Raw genomic sequence first — 17,392 nt, forward strand, 5'->3', positions numbered from 1 at the left:
CTTCCGTTTTGCAAGACAATTGCAAGCTGCCGCCTGCATTCCAATTGGATTAATAGCGCAAAGGGAAACAAAAACCGCAAGTGATTGCCACATGAGAGTAGGAGTGGGACAGACAGAGAGCGAGAGAGAAAGAGAGTGACTCTCAGAGAGCAGAGCATAACATAACAAAAGCAGAGCACTGAAGAGAACTGTGCTCTCTCGCTGCCGCGCCGCACACACCAGTGCAAAACTTTTGCATTTGCAATGGGGCGCAAAGCAAAAGCAAACACAAAAGCCCCCACACACACACATACATGCACATATCACGCTGAGGCGGGGGCGGCGGCAGCGAACCAATGCAAAAAAGCCGAAAATCGCTGGCAGCGCAGGCGGATACTTGTTTTGTTGCTGCTAGCGACGGCGACGCCGCGGTGCTGCCACGAACAGTGGTACGCAAGTTAATGGCAAAGGTTTGAAATTTCTATGAAGAAAAAAGTTCTTAATATTTGAAATTTAAATTTACGATAAAGATAAAGATTAAAGATAAAAAGTCAGTCAAAAGCGACAAACAGTTCATCGAATGCAGTTGTTGGGCTATGAATTCAATTCGGTCGTAGACCATCTACCCTCCACAATGAATTTAAACATTTCTTGTGTCTTGTGTAAGATACAATGGTATTAACTGTTTAACTAAACCATTTTTTGCTTCAAATAGAATCAAATATAAGTGAGATCAGAGAAGCAGAAGGCAATTCAAGTGCAACTTATATTTCAGACCACTTTCGACCCACTGTAAACTGAGAGCAGCCGCGCTGGCGTTCTATGCTTTGGCTGCGCTTTGCTGCGCTCAATGCTGCGTTTTACTCTCACTCTCTGCCCGCCGGGGCGACTGTTGCGCTCTGCTGCTGCTAATGCCTCTGACTGGTGGTGGTGGCTCCACTCTGGGCTGGCTGGTCTCTGTCGCCGCCGCTGCCGCTGCCTGCGCTGCGCCCGGTTGATAGGCCATAAACGAAAATTTTGAACTTCATGCTCGTCTATTCGGCTCGGTCTATTCGGTGGTTTCGGTGTGCTCGCAGCGGCAGCCAGCAGCGTTGTGTGCATTTCTATCGTCTCTCTCGTGTAAAAAGCAGCTGAAAAGCTAAGAAGCTGAGTACTGAAGCAGCGGCCGCCAGCACAAAATAATACAAAAATTAAAAATATTCAATATTTCCAACAACAAAAAATAGAAAAAAACGAACAAAAATATCACAAATACTCGAACCAAAACGATAATCGAACAGCCATCAAAAAATACAATAATTATTATTTATTTTCTGTATATGGTTCTTGTGGGAAAACTGCAGTGTTCCCGATCGGAAAACGGTTTACGGGCATTAAAACATTTTTTCATTTATTATTTACATTTTTGGTTTGTGTTTCAACAAATGCAAAAAAGAGACACGAATAACTGCAAGCGCGTGAGTGTTTTTTAACAAGTGATTGAAAGGTAATTTGGTGATATATTCAAATGTTTAAATAATATCAAAAGGTGCCCCAAAAAAAGAACATCAAAAGCAAACCCATTGTAAAAAACCTCTGTTAAAACTCTGCTGCGAAAATACCATTAAATACTCTTCTAAAGTGCATAAAAATTATACCAAACGCATACATATAAGAAATGCACTGGACGAAGTATGAAAAACTGCTTTTGGCAACAGCTTCCATAAATATTCACTGAGTATTCGCCAAAAAAAACTGCAATTTTTAAAAACCCCAAAAACTGCACATGCTGGCAGTGCAATCCTCTCAAAACAGTTTGTGCGTGTGCGTGTGTTTGTGCAAATGCCCATCAATGGGGTGGCTCTTCTGCAACGGTAAAATCGGAGTAGAAGCAGCAGCAGCAGCAGCGTTGAAACGGAATCAAAAACTGAAACCAAAAGCAAACGGCACTAAATAAAAGTGAAGCAAAAACTTTATGCACAACGAAAAACCGTCTGCATTTTTAATCAAGCAACAACAATAGCGCATAGCAACAACAACAACAAGGCGACCAATAAACAACCCTCCCCGAACCCCGTCCCTTCCGCACACACACACACACACACACATACACCGAGCCACCAACAACCTCCTGGGGCACAACCGGAGCATAAACAAGGCGAAAATCCAAGTGAATTTGAACCCCTTTTTGGCACTGTCCAAAAAGCCTATGTGTGTGTGTGTGTGTTTATGTGCATTGCATGGTTTATGTGTGTTGAAAGTGCAGAAGGAAAACCGTGGTGGAGAGTAAAGAGACAGAAATAGATTGAGAGAAGTGCAAGAAGTGCATGGAGACACCTAAAAACCGGGAAACACAACAAAAAGGGACACTTGTTTCGTGATCAAAGAGAAAGAACACAAAATCGGCAAAACAAATTCGTGTGTGAAGCTGAAAAATAATGACAGAATCCTCTATAAAAAACTTTATAAGGAAATAAAAACCTTGGAGAAGTGATACAACTGCAAGAAATGACAACATAACAGCTGTTCTAACCGAAATATCTCAGCTCCAATCAAAGATTCTTTGGGTAGCTGGGAAATAAAAGAAATTTGCCAGAAGCCAATTGGGAATAAAACAACAGAGAAATAGAAAAATGAATAATGTTTCGATAACAAACCGATTTGTGCAATTCACTTTACGAGCTATTCGACTTCCACTGATAAGAAAACTATGTTTGGAACACGAATAAGCTCATTTCATTGTGGGAATTGACAATGGCCAGGTTTCATAAATGAAATATGTATATGGAAATACAACCGATTGTATAAAAATATGATTGGAGTACAAATATACTAATATTTACATATGTATAAGTACATACTATATTTTTAGATTTTATTTTTGTTATCACTTAAACTAAATCAAGCTGAAAACCGTAATCAATGCTTGCAAGAATCTATAGTAAAATGAAAAAATTAAAGATTGTATTTATGTATAGAGGGAATCGACTTTGTACATACATATGTACATATATGCAGGGCATACCATTCGGTTGTAGGCATACATACAGTGGCGAGCACGTGTAACCGCCTGTAAAATCTTTAAAAATGCATCAATAATTGAGATTTTTTTAAATTTAGTTAGAAAGAAACATTGGAAAAGTACAAGTCTGCACCAAAGTAATTGAATGAGTTTTTGGGAGCTCGTGCATTTGAAGTGGCGCATAATACCTTGCAAGCACATACTAAATTTAGTCGAGAGTATGCCAAAAGTAATTCGGAATTCCTTTTGGAAAACATATTATAAAAAATTATTTAAGTACAAAATTTGAAACGTGCAAAGTGAATACATGGACTTTTTTGAAAAATCTAAAATCTTTTGAGGAAAAAAAAGATATTTTTAAATTAAAGAATGTATGAAAAAAAATCACAAGGATTTTACAGGCGTTTAAACTGAAATGTGATGTATCCATACTTGCTCGCCACTGAGTGTATAATGATTCGTAATATAAAAGAAACATATTTACATAATAACATTCCATTCTTTTCTTTCAGCCAAATGTCACTGTGAAAATGACTCCACAAACCAACACCAATTTTAACCACCTCAACAACATCCAGAGAAACATTCAACGCCACCAAAACCGGCAAATGCAACAAAATGCCACAAATTTGGAACATTTAAACAACTAAAAATCAACGACAAAAAATTGAAAATAATTTCTTTAGAATTGAAAACCAAAATTAAAGCAAAAATGAACTGAAGAGAAGAACTTTATGACAAACAAAACGCAACGCAAAAATTTACAAATTGGCATTAAATAATTTTTGGTCTAAATTTGAACACCAACAAAATTAAAAAACAAAAGCGATTTTTGGCAAAGCTGCGTGCAAAAAAATAAAGAATACAAATTTGAATAAAAAATTATCTCAAACGTCCACACGGGAAGGGAAAATGTTTTGCAACTAAAAAAAGGAAACAACTAAAAATTTAATAAAATCAATGTAAAATTTTAAATTAATCAAACCAAAAACCGTCGTAAACAACAAATCAAAGAAACAACAAAACCCAAAATCAGTTAGAAAACAGAGGGAAATCTTTTTGGACCAAACGCAAAAAGCATCCAAAATTTAAGCCAACAAAATTGGTCAACTCTTCAAAATTATTGGTTCGGACATACCGCAATACTATACACAGCAGCACTACAACAGCAAAAACTACAGTAAACAAAATACTACAGTAACCGCTACAGTAATCACTCCTCAGTAACAACAACAGCAGCAGCAGAGCAGAGAACGTGTGTGTTAGTTTGCATAAAAATTTCGTTTCGATAAAAAGCAAAGCAAAGTAAAAGCTAAAGCAAAACAAAACAAAACTCAAAATAAACACAAATCGTAATAATAATTTATAAAATATATATCTATCATATATCTATACTTACAACATCTTATCGAAAAGTATTTGGAAAACAATTTTTGATAATTAATTTTAAAAAACTAAAACTAAAACATTTTGGCATAAGAAAGTGTGTAGGAAAGTGAAGTGAATGAGGAAGAAGGAAAAACTTAAGAAATTCAAAATTAACATTTGTAAAGAGTTTTACAAATTGAGGATTCAATCTGGATTCTGGTTTTGGATTAATGCGAAAATTTGCAATTGGATATTAAGGTGAGTTTCAAACAAAACCTTTATGTTAAAATGGATCTATCTATCTATGTATTAGACGGATGAATGATAAAATCAATCAATCAGCCATCAATCTTGTGGATATCCTCCATCCACATTTTCATACCAAATAAAGACAGCATACTAATTTGTTTTCAATTCATGTTACGCTACCTTTAAGATACTTATGTATATCCCCATCCAAAAGTGCGTACAGACAAATATGTTGTTTTAGAAAGTGTCGTCCACAAACATTTGCAAACAATTACAGGTACGCCCCTTTCCTATAAGAAAAAAATTGTCTACGCACTTTGCGTATGATTTATGACACTCGACTCAGCGTTGCATATTAATAACGGTAATGCGTGAAAAGCAGAGGAAGAAAAGCAGCGAAAAAAAGAAGAAAAATGAAGCAAGAAAGCAAAAGTTGCTTAGTTGACATTGCTGCGAGTATGTAGACATATATGTACATACATATGTGCATATGTATGTACTTTCGGACGTATATACATATGTATGTATGTATTTACATCAGTGGCGTAGGCAGGATATTTCGTTCCGGGAGAAACGTTTGTAGCCTCCATAGTGTTCCTACTATTAAGAACTAAAGGATTCAAGTTTTGGGTTGCATTCTTTTGTGAATTTTCTGAGAATATTCTGTTTTCCACACTTGACAAAATATTGGTATAATATTAAAAATATCTATAAAGATGTTATCTGATGATCAATTAACGCAAATTTTAAACGTATTTTTTTTTTTCTTAAAAACTTTTTGAGAAGAGGGTAACTTTTAGTCGTAATACTCGATCATAGTCTGTTCTTACCTGTTTTCTGTTTCAATAAAAACATTTTGAATATAATTTCTTTAAGGGTATTTTAATCCCCCATAAATCCCTCCTGCCTATGTCCTTGTCACACATACCCTTCTAAAGGGCTGTGCATAAATTAAAAATATATTACTGCGCTCTTCCCTGCCTCTGCCGCTTCCTCATCCACTGCACACTGCTGCTGCTGCTGGCGTTTCATCTAAGCCAAAAACTGCGTCGCAGCTGACACGCAATCCCCCCATTCAGCCGCTGCCTGCCTCTGTTGCTGACTGCTCTGCCGGCGTAGCTGCTACTTTGACCTACTTAGTGGCGCAGCGTGTTCCAAATTTTGTGGCGTTGTGTGTACTTTTTTTTGTTGTTGCTGTTGGTCGCTCCCTCTCTCTCTCTCTCCCGCTCTGGCTCACACGCTCCCCCTGTCTGGGTTTTCTATTGCGTGTAGTTTTTCTGCTTCTGTGGTTGTTGTTGTTGTTGTTGTTGGGGGTCTTCCGCATTTAATTAAATGCACAACTATTTTTTTGTTTCTTTTTTGTGTCTTGCTTCGTTTCTTTTGCGCTGCATTTTCACTTGTCGGAAGTGCGTCTCCCTCTGGCACACACTCACACTCCCTCTCTTGCTCACACCTCCGTCTCGCATGCTCTCTCTCTCACGTGCATTTGCACAATCGTTAAGTTCGTTTCTTAGAATAGGGGGCCAGGGCAACCAATCCCCTCCCATCTCCCTTGCACACTCGTCCGACATGTACTATGAGGCCAGACCTGCTTGATGTTGCGTCTGAACTGCTTGATGTTGTAACTGACGCAATGCAAGTGACTCTCATTCTAGCTGTTGTTGTGGCTGTTGTCGGTGTCGGCACTTGCGTAAAGTGCCTATGATATGCCCCCTTTCTCTCACACGGCTGGTCTTCTTCTGGTCACAATAATTGTTTTAATTTTATGACTTGCCACTGCAGTTGCCTGAATTTTAATGCCAACGATTACCAAGAAAGCAAAAGAGCAAGAGCAACCACAATTAAAGAAAGAAAGAACTATAATACTAGTAAAATCATAGAAAATGCAACTCTTTGTTGCAACAACTACAATAGAAAAGAGAGACAAACTCGAACCTTTGAGTACCCTGCATTCATGAAACATAAATTGTTATTTCTGCTTTGAGATACACTCGTAATACCCTATTTCAAGACTATGCAAGCGAGTGTGCAACAACTTCTCTCCAGTTGCATGATTGTTGGTACAGTTGTTCCAACTTGGCTGGTTCTAAAATGGGTGGGGTGCGGAGAGAAAAGGGGATGAGGCAAAGGGCCAATTGAGACGTCATCATTGAGCAGCACTGGCAATGCATTTACATACTCGTATTTATTTTTTTTTCTTGAGTATTTCCCATAAAAATATGAGAAGTGCGCTTTGGGCAAGTGTTTAAAAGAAAACTATAATGGAAAGCCCATAAAATGGAAAGAAAGGAAAGCCTGCTTCAGCGTTCGTTAAACATCGTTTCTAGGCCCCTGCGCCTACACGTGCACCTCTAGGTAAATCCCTCGAATATTATTTATTATATCATGATATTTCTGTTAGACATTGCGTTTTATATCCCAACCCTACCCTATGAAACAATAAATCCAAGGCACGCACCTGTTTTCGCCAAAGGCTGCATTTGGCAGCAAAATTATAATCTTGATCAAAAAACGAAACTTACATGAAATTTGACCATAAAAAAAGTTGGTATGAATTAATCGTCTTTATGAGCTACTAATTAGACTTATCAAATAACGAAAAGGCCAACACGAGTAAAGGTTTCCTAGACTGCAAAAATGTGACAAAAGAGTGACAGATGGAGGGGGGCTATGTTGAAAGGGGAGGGAGTGCCCGACCGACCGAATGGAAACCTGTCAGCGTCAGTCAAAGTGACAATTTTTTCTTCATTTGTTTCTCTTCTCTTTATTTAGTTTTTTTTCTTTTTGGGTATGTTGTTTCCATGGCACTTAAGTGTTGAATGTACATACATACATATGTATGTATATAGAGAAACGTACCACATGAGCATAGTAGGCCTATCTTCAGAGGACGGGCATAGATGTCTATGTATGCATATGTACATATCTATGTACATATATGCTCATAGAGATACATATTTGTGGAGCAACATACATATGTGCAATGTCTGTTGGGGTTTGGCAAACTATGAAGCTTTTATTTTTCTTAATACCCTTAGACGGCGGTACTGGTATATTGGTCAGATTTGCGCAGCATAGTCTTTACCAGAAGAGCGGATAATAGTTTCTTAATCATATATCAATATATCATTATCATCGCATATCCTATAACATGTGTATTAGTGGCAACAACTTTTCTGCTTTCAAAGAAAATCCCATAAACATGTACAAATATTAGTTTAAACGTTCCAGCTGTTTTAAAAAAGATCGATCTTCAGAGTATCTCAAGCTTCGGTCTTTGGACTGAGGCTGTCTTTCTCGTGCAGCTTTTTTCTGCCCACCATTCCTCCCCGGTTGGGTTGCTAATTGTCAGTTGCCTTTTGCTCTACTTCGCACACAGACAGGCACACACACACACACGCACATAACACTCACACACAGGCAAAACAATCCAAAGAGCAAACGAAATGAAACTTTTGCATGCAAGCGGCAGAGCAGAGAGTGCCTCCTATGTGTGGGTGTGGGTGTATTACTATGTACTATGGTTGCCGCAATAGTTTGCACAAATAGAAAACGCATTTCATGGGCGGACATCTTTGTGTCTCCTTCTCTCTCTCTCTCTCTCTCTCTATATATATACATATATCTCTGCTTCTCTTTGGAGTTTACATATCTGCATTGAACAGTTGAAATGTGTAAAGTTTCATTGCCATTCGAGAGTGCTTCTATGAATGGGTGTGCGTGTGGTGAAGAGCCATAAAAATGGCATATGTACATAGTACATACATATGTATGTATGTACTGACATGGGGCCCAAATATATAGCCAGAGGGAATGGAAGTTATGGGAACTGCAGAAAAACAAATTAAAGGTAGAGGCAGAGGTTTTTTGATCTTTGTTGCAACGATGATTTATTTGAATGTTGGGAAAGGTTTTTGATCTGTTCTGTTTACAAACAACAAAGAACTACACTACGGCAGATACTTACATACAGATTTAGATACAGCATCATATTATACATATGTACATACATATGTATAAATTAAGACCTTTCATTACTGTCTTAAACAATCCAAGATACAATTGACGAATTTGATTGCTAGTCACTGAATTAACTCTGAATTCTTAAACAAAATTCCTTATGAAATATAAAACATTTTCACGGAATAATATAAACATTCTCATACAAATAAAATTAAATAAAATTGCAGGCAGGCCAAAAATAACACAAAAATTTGTCAATTCAAAGCAGAACCCTATTACATCACAGCCCCAGAACCGAATGATGATAATTCCGGCATGAAATAAACCGACACACACACACACACGTGTAGATTCGTATAAATTTTAAACACACATGCAGAAGGGCGCAACAAATAAATACGAAAAAAACAACAAAATGCTGAAAAAACTATAAAAATTTACAACAAATCAGAAAGAGAGAAAAAGCTAATGGATGTCGTTGCTATATAGGAAATACAGTCATAGAAATAGGCCTATGTACACTTGTCGTCAGGCCATGTACTATCTCCCCTCTCTTTCCGTCGCACACTCTATCAATCTTTATCTCTCTGTCACTCTGTGCAAACGCAACGCAACGCAAAAAAGCAGCAGCAACAAACAAATATTCACAAGTCGCATCCAAATTGGAGAGAAAGAGAGAGAGAGAGAGAGAGAGAGTGAGAGAGAGAGTAGTGTATCAGAGAGCCAGAGAGCGACCTACAATTAAAATGGCTCAAAGTGCGTAAAGGGGCAGGCAGAGGCGTGTGGGGAGGAGTAAGCAGCGGCCTGCACAGCAACAAAAAATATACATATGTACATACATATGTATGTATGTATGTATGTATGTATGTATGAAAAAAACTACAAAAAACGGCAGCAATAGCAGCAGCAGCGATAGAAAAAACCTTGAACGCCACAACATAATTAAAAATGTGCGTAGACATCAGCACTAGCAAAGAAACACACACACACACAGAGAAAGAGAGAGAGATAGAGAGAAATACAAAAAACAACTTTTGCAGTGCGTAAAGCTTTTACCGCTTCACAAATGACATTCACGCGCAATAAATATCAGGCGGTAGCAGAAACAACAACAACAAAATCATAAACCTAAAAAAGCTCAACTGCAAATACAACAAAATGCTTTTTCTCTTTTAGTTGTAGGGGGTGTTTGGTCGTAGGGGGGGTCGAGGAAGTCTAAAAATGGCCGCAACACAAAAAACTACACTGCTGCTCGTAGGCCTATGACCAATGCAAACGTGTGAGGGAGACAGAGCGATGATAAGCTTTCCGCACACGCACTTCGCAGAGCTTTGCGATGACACCAACAACTGGACAAAAGCTTTTGACATGGCACGATCTATAGATCGATCTATTGTAGGACTAAGTGGAACATTTAGCTACTAGACTTTAGTTAGAGTTTAAGTTTGTTTTTAATCCAATGTAGAAAGTCAGGATTAATGTAAATTATAAAATCTGGTATTAATTTCGTGCTAACTATTCGATTATGTACACATGTACAAATGTACAATGTACATACTCCAAAGACACGGACAGACAAGGCTATTTTGTGGCCCTAGCCTCTTGAACTACAAATATTTATATTAATAAAAAAATAATAATAATAAATAAATAATGTACACATCATAATCACCTTTTTGGCTCTGGCATCAAACAAATCTTAATTCAAACTTAAACACTTCCTTAATCCAAAGTTATTTAACTCTGAACCAAATCACTTTTTAAAGAACCCACAAATTCTTCCTTCAAATCGCACTCAATTAGGCCCCCATTCCGTTCCACTCGCCACCGGTCTTCAAGCTACCATGGAGAAGCTGCAACGGTGACACATTTTCTTTTCATTTTCATTCCATTCGTAGTACGCCCTTTCTTTACCGAGGGAATGCAAGGCAAAGCCACGGAACAAAAATGATTATTTAATTGAAGAACCTTCGGCTACCCCAATTTCTTTTTAATAACAGCTAATTAAGTCAAGTATAATATACGGATATTATGCCAACAACACAGGCAAACACTCCACAACACTCGAAGAAACACATACTTGTATAAATCTTCAAAATTTCCTCAATCTGGGACTGTCACATGAGATTTTTAATACCCTTTACTCGTGCGACACAAGGGGTATATTTAACTTCTCTGGATTATACCTTAATATAATAGGAGTGTTGAGTTTTCTTGATTCTTGATTTCGTGATCGGATAAAGATAATACATAAGCTAACATAAATTGATACATACATATGTACATCCATATATACTTCCCTTTCATTGTCTGAAAGGGCTCTTCGGGATATTTAGCGTTCCATTATCTCTATCTAAAACAGCAACCTTTCTTCTGAATAATGGATATCTTTTAGCCGAAATGCCATCTACAGCCATATTACATGATATGTGCATTTTTTTTGTAATTTCCCCTGTTTGAAAGTTTATACCCACCGCCTTTTTTCCGGCACCACCTCTTACAAATCGTACCCCATCTCGTTGGCCAAGTCAAGCAAAGACAAGACGCTTGGAGTGCACTCGTGTCGCAGTTAAGGCGGGAGCGAGAGCGAGAAGTGGAACAAAAAGCACAAAAGAAAAATGGTTAAGGAAATTAAAAAGCATAAAAACAACAGCAGAAGCAGAAGGTGGAGGAAAAGGAGGAGGAGGGAAGCAGCTTCCGTTAAAACAAAAGCGAATTCAAGTGGAAGAAGGAACAAAGAAAGCGAGCAGCAAAAAAAAGGGTTCCCAAAAGCGTAAGAACGAGGGGGGGAGAGAGATGGAGAAGAACTCACGCAAAGCGCACATATGCAGCGTTTACCGTTAGTCGCTTCGAGGGGCGGTTTTTTGATCTTGTGGTTAATTTCTTGATTTTGTTTTGTTTTATGTCGTGTTTTTCTTTGTTCTGTTCCCCGGATTTCGTTTGCGATGCAGATAGAACTCCGGAGTCCGGATTGCACTTGCCCGATGGGAAACGAATCATTTGCGGGTAATTAATTCCAACAATTGGGGGGGTTAGCTCTCGAGTGAATCTCATTCAAGCTGCTAATGATAGGAAATAAAACGATCTATGGAGAAGAAACTGTGTCTTTGGTTGGTCTACAAAGATCTACAAAAAAAACGCATATTCTTGAATGGTTCTTAGACGTTTCATACAACAATTTGCTTGTAATTGGGAAATGTCATTGCAAGCCACTCTCTAAACATAAGTTTAACTAAACGAAAATTGCACTGGAAAAATACTTTTTTGATGTATATTACACGACCCTCCACCTAGCTCTTAATCACTTCTTATTTGCCTATTCCCAATCAACAAAATCCTAAAAAAACAACAGGGAAATAGCGTGGCATTTCTCCCCACCAATAACAGGGGTTTTTTCCCTCAAGCCTCTAATGAACTCGTGGTCCAACCAACCAGAGAAACAAAGAGAAAAAACCTTTGCACATGCGACGTTGCCTTGGCTGCATTTTCTTGTAATTAGTGTGGGGTGACTAGGTGGCCCCCCACCCCTCCGCCCGCAGTTGTGATGAGTCCAACACTTCCACTGGCATACCATACCATACTCTATACACTCCACACCACTCTCCTGCTACTGCTACAGTCCCTTCTTCGACTGTCTGTCAGCCGTGCAGCCATGTGTGCAGCTAACCCTTTTGGGCCCCTCAACCTCAACTGACATTGAGTGCACTTCAAAGTAGCAATTCAATTTCATGGTTATACCCCCATCCTCCCACTAAAAAAGAGGTTATTTTTTCCTGTGTGTTCCATGGTGTTTTCTCCCCTGTAAATCACGTCTGAAAAAGCGTTGCACTTGAGTTCGTGGGGACAGAGGCCGCCGAAATGCATTTTAATTAGACCGAAAGAAAAAGACGCGATCACTGCAGGCGGTCCCCAGATGTGTTTTTATCAGTGGTCATCGCAATGTAAATGAGACACCTTGCGCAAGACGAGTGGAGGCGGGGGTGAGAATCACCCACGCATAACGCAATGAAAAACTCGGAAAAGTATGGGAAAATGCATAAATTAAGCTCGAAACAGCTCAAAGCAGTAAATGAAGAAACAACAAGTGAAACAGAAAGAGTTAAGCAGTTCAACTGCATGCTGCTTACTGCTGTCTTGTTCAAGCAGTGCTTGAGTGCGAGGGATGCAACAGAAATGATCCAATGAGCAAGAGCAAGCAAGACTTGCGCAAATGCATTTCTCAATTGTTTGATGTTGCCAGTGGGGGAGGCTTGGAGTCGGAGTTGGAGTTGGTGGCTACTCCAAAGTGTGACTGTTACAACCAAATTAGGCAACCAAGCGTATGACAAAGAAAGAAGACAATGCCAACTTGTGGCTGAGCTGCTCAGTCAAGCGCCCAGACATGTATGTGTGGCTGGTTGGCTACTGGTTTGAGGGTGGGGTGGAGTTGCGTTGGATGATGCACTCGAGCAGCAGGATGGATGTCTCATGCAACAGATGTGGCCAAAATGTCTCATAAGGATTGCAGCCATTCCTTTTTCATGAGTGGGACAGTGGGACTTTGTGGTATATAGTAGTGAACACTCTTAGCTATATTTACATAATTTCCATCTTAGCTTACCATAATTACACACATATGTATATGTATATGTATATATTGCTTTCTGCTATTGCCTAAATAAATTTACCACAATTTTATTTAATTTCTCTCATTGCAGGTAAGCGAATTTCCTTTTGTTCGAACTAATTAGGCCGTCGCGTCGCTTAACTAAACGTAAGTTCTTGCACCATAATTGTATAAACATTTTTTATTTCTGTATTGCTCTTTCTGGTTTTTTTTTTAGTTTTCTGCCGTATTTGTTTTGCATTCAACTCCATCCACTTCCTTGGAGGCATTTTCCATTTGCCTTTCCACTTCCCTTCCCTTCGCTCTCTTTCTCACTCTCTCTCTGATACTCTGGGATTCCTGGCCATAAATTTTGCAATTAACGACAAATGTCACTTTGTCTGGCCGATGGCAACGTCGACTACGACAACGACAACGACATCCACTGCAAGCAACTCCAGCTCAACCGGGCGGGGCGGAGGGTTTGAGGTACAACTCTTTTTTTTTTCCTTTTTTTGAGCCAGAAGCCAGAGCCTGGCTGTGAATGCTTTTAGCCCAGGAGCTAGCCAAGCATGTCCTGGCCTCTGACCGGGCGGACTACCACTACCCACTACACCCCCCAGCTTCACCACCCACTCTTACGGTCTGCTCGTCCTGCAATTGCATTAAAAAGCATAAATTTACTTTAGCCCAGGCTCGGAACGTTATAAAATCCATTTATGCACTTCACTTGCTCTCTTTTGCATGGCTACGGCTCCAACTCTGTGGCCACCAGCCCCTCCCAACTCCACCCCAGCCCACTCCACTCTTTTGGGCTGTGTTGCATGCTGGTCAGACGTCGAGTTCTGGGGTCCTAGGGTCCCTGCAATCTACAATAATTTCTGATTTCTTTTTTGCTCTGTTCCCATTTTATATTTTTGCTGCCAATTGCTGCAGCTACCAGAGAATCCATGCGAGGGTGAGAGAGGGAGGGGACATAGGGGAGACAAGGAGAACGAGAGCTATGCAATTTTTACAAAAATTCCCCACCAGCCACCCACTCCTTCCTGGCATACCCAAAACCCACTTTTCTTTTGTTTTCCTTTTGCTCCTTTTTATTTTTTTTGACGATGATGAAGTTCAATTTAGACACGATGGGTCCGGGTCCGAGTCCGAGCCTCAGTTTGTGGCAACCTCACCCACCGTGCACCCACTGCAGCCATCCTATAGTATAACAATTGCCACCCACTTTCGGGGGCAAACGAAAGCCTCTGCTGCATGTCAAAGCAGGTTTGGGCCGGTGGATGGGGGGCAGAGGCGAAACAGGAAATTGTTTATAGAGAATATTTTAAATGCAGTTTTTGGTTTTTTTCTGTTTGCTTTTGCCATCTTGTTGCATTCTTTTGGGGAGAGTAGAGCAGTGTGGGATATCAGAGAATTTAATTCATGATATTCAAAAAATATTCGACTTTTGAAATAGTTCTCAGCCTTGTGTGGCTGGCTACCATGTTTCAACTCGTTTTAATAGAATTTTTCAAATCTCGGAGGAGTGGGTTTACTTCATCGGAAATTGATTCAATTCATAAAAGAAAGTAAATATTCATCATTCATCATTGGAACTTCTTGTACTGATCCATAGATATTTGGTCCTGAAAATATATATAGTTTTTCTAATTGCAAATTGATTCTTCCTGTGGATTCTGCAGTTGGATTATTGCCTTTTGTTGGGTTCTTTCTTTCCTTTCGACACCCATTCATTAATCTCTTTCCCTCGCAGTTTCTCCCAGTCGTTATCTCCCCCCTATCTTCTTGTTTTGTTCCTCCTTCTCTGCCTATGCATAGTTTTTGCACCCTGTACCACTTGTGTGTGTGTGTGCTTTGTCCATTTCCGTTTTTTGCTCCTCCTCTAATATAATTTCGATTTTCCCAGTTATTTCATTTCCCTTGCACACACTCACACTCCTTTCTCGCTCTATCTCTCTCTGTATCTTTCTCTGTAGCCTCAAAACTTCATTTCCTCTATAAAATGGGCGTGGCAGAAAATGCTGCAGTTCCTCGCCCGCCCGTCCGCCTCCCTCTCTGGCAGATAAACAATCAGCAAACTGCAGCAGCAGCATAAAATAAAAATAAAATAATAAAACGAACAAAAATGTAATTCCCCCTCTTTGCCTGTTTTTTCTCTGGTAAGCGTTTCCTCTTTGAAAACTTTTTGGCTGCCGACTTTTTCGTCTGGGCGTGTGTGTGTGGCATGTGTGTGTTGCACATTTGTTTTGCATGCGCTTTTCTGCAGAATTTTCGGCAATATTCCATTAATACTCCTCGTATGCGATGCGAGTTCTGGGGACCCGCTCTTTCTTTGTTTTGTCAGTTGTGCAAAAAGTTTTTGTTTTTTTTTATAAATAAATTTTTGCAACGATAAATTTGCAGAATGCACAAATCAATTTTTTTGAATTGTTTGTGTGTGTGTGTGTGTGTGTGTGCTGGCCGCTGCATAAATAAATCATCAACGTATTGGGGGGACTCCATTTTTTGCTTTTCGCTAGAGATCCAATTGCAGTATCCTGCTCTGCAAAAAATATGCTGTCAATCGTGAATCGAAATGGAAATTCGAGATGGATAGAGCGAAATGTCAGCCTGCATTTTATCTAACAACTAAACTTTATTTTTAGTTTGATTTTGTAACTAAAAGGGAATTTGAGCACTAAATGGAATTTTTAAATGAAATTGAATTGGAAATTTGATAAAAACAAAAATATATAAAAAACAATTTCCTATGGGAGGATAACAGTTTTGTGATGGGTTTCCAAGCTGGCAAGTGGATTAAATTTCATGAAAAAATAATTAAAAATATAAATTGCATTTAAAACGCACTTCACAGTAAACAAAGCATAAAGAGCACAGTTGTGCGCCCAACAGCATACTGGTATTCTTTTTCGATTATTAAAGAACCTGAGGATCTGAAGATCTGAGGATATTTCTAGCATCTCAGACTAAGGAGATCTATTCAGGTTTAACTGAGTTTGAGGTGCGCTAACGAGATATCCTTAAATTGCATTCACTTAGACCCCAACTTAGTTAAGCGGTCAACCCACGTCGTTTTGCATACTTCAGCGTATGCGCCACCCCTTTCCACCACCCTTTAGAATAAGCCGCTGCTGCCAACCCTCTCTAGACATCTACAGAAATCCTCTAAACAAAAAACCTTTTAGTCCCAGCCGAAACTATTGATGGATGCCAGAGCTCACACAGACGGAAAACTAAAACCTTTTATCAAAGATAAATAAACTGGGGAAAAACTAAGGCAAAGGGAAGCGCAGAGAGAGGAGGAGAGAGCTGCATGCGACAAATGCAGGGAAAAAGGGAAAATGTGAAAAAGTCAGACGAATCGAGCATATGTGGGAAGTGGATGTTTGGGAAAAGCCTCTAGTTGAAAGCCAATGTGCAATGTCTATGCTAGCGGAAATTCTAGAGTGGTTTTCCAAGGGGGTGGAGTGTAATGTCTGCCTCCGTTGCACCCTCTCGCAGGGCTCTCTTTCAACTGCAGCAAATGTGAAATAAATTAAAATATTTTTATCTACACTCGTGCACGTAGCCCTGCAGCACCACCGACCACCCACCCACCCCCCTTTCAGACAGCTGTAAAAGTTTTTCCAAGCTTTGGAGTTTTCCAACCCTCCTCTACTCTACCCTCTTCCCCGTCTTTCTCACTGTTTGTCTCTCTCTCTCCTTCTCTTTGTGTTTTATTTTTGCAGAGTTGCATTTTTTGGTCTAAAAAATGTTTGTCATTGTTGTTTGTTATGCAAAATGATTGCTGCAACTCTGGTAAAAAAGGGTTGCAAACTGCAGTCTCTATATTTCTTACTCTTTTTCTCTTAGTTGCTCATCTCTCTCTCTCTCGCACTCTCTCTCTGTTGCTCCTTTGCTCTGTCTCTCTTTTATGGCGTATACATATGTGTTGTCTGGTTTTTGGCGCATTGCACTAACCGACTATAAATGAAATGCCGCATGACGCCTACCCCATTCCACCCCAGACCCAACCCAACCCACACCCAAACCCAAACCCAAACCGGAGTCCAAACCCCCTGAACATACAAGACCCCCTTTGATTACACTGTGTTCAGCCCCTTCTGCCAGAGCCCCTGCCTTTTTCTGTGTGCCGCATGCAAAAAAGTGAAAGTTTCTATTGCTCCTTTTTTGAGCTTTCCACAGAGAAGGAAAGAGAGAGAGAGAGAGAGCAGAAAAAGTGGGTAGAGAGGGTGTATGTATGC

At 39.6% G+C, this 17,392-nt stretch overlaps 1 long non-coding RNA gene across 1 annotated transcript; it reads left to right on the top strand.

Annotated features, from left to right (window-relative positions):
* The first annotated feature begins 899 nt into the window (after nucleotides 1-899).
* Nucleotides 900-13,273, top strand: LOC117188697. The gene is made up of 3 exons (XR_004472799.1): nucleotides 900-1,465; nucleotides 3,493-4,606; nucleotides 13,258-13,273. It is a non-coding gene; the product is annotated as an uncharacterized LOC117188697 (long non-coding RNA).
* Nucleotides 13,274-17,392: the final 4,119 nt, after the last annotated feature.

Source organism: Drosophila miranda, chromosome 4, assembly GCF_003369915.1.
Source record: "Drosophila miranda strain MSH22 chromosome 4, D.miranda_PacBio2.1, whole genome shotgun sequence".
In the NCBI taxonomy this organism is placed as follows: Eukaryota; Metazoa; Arthropoda; class Insecta; order Diptera; family Drosophilidae; genus Drosophila; species Drosophila miranda.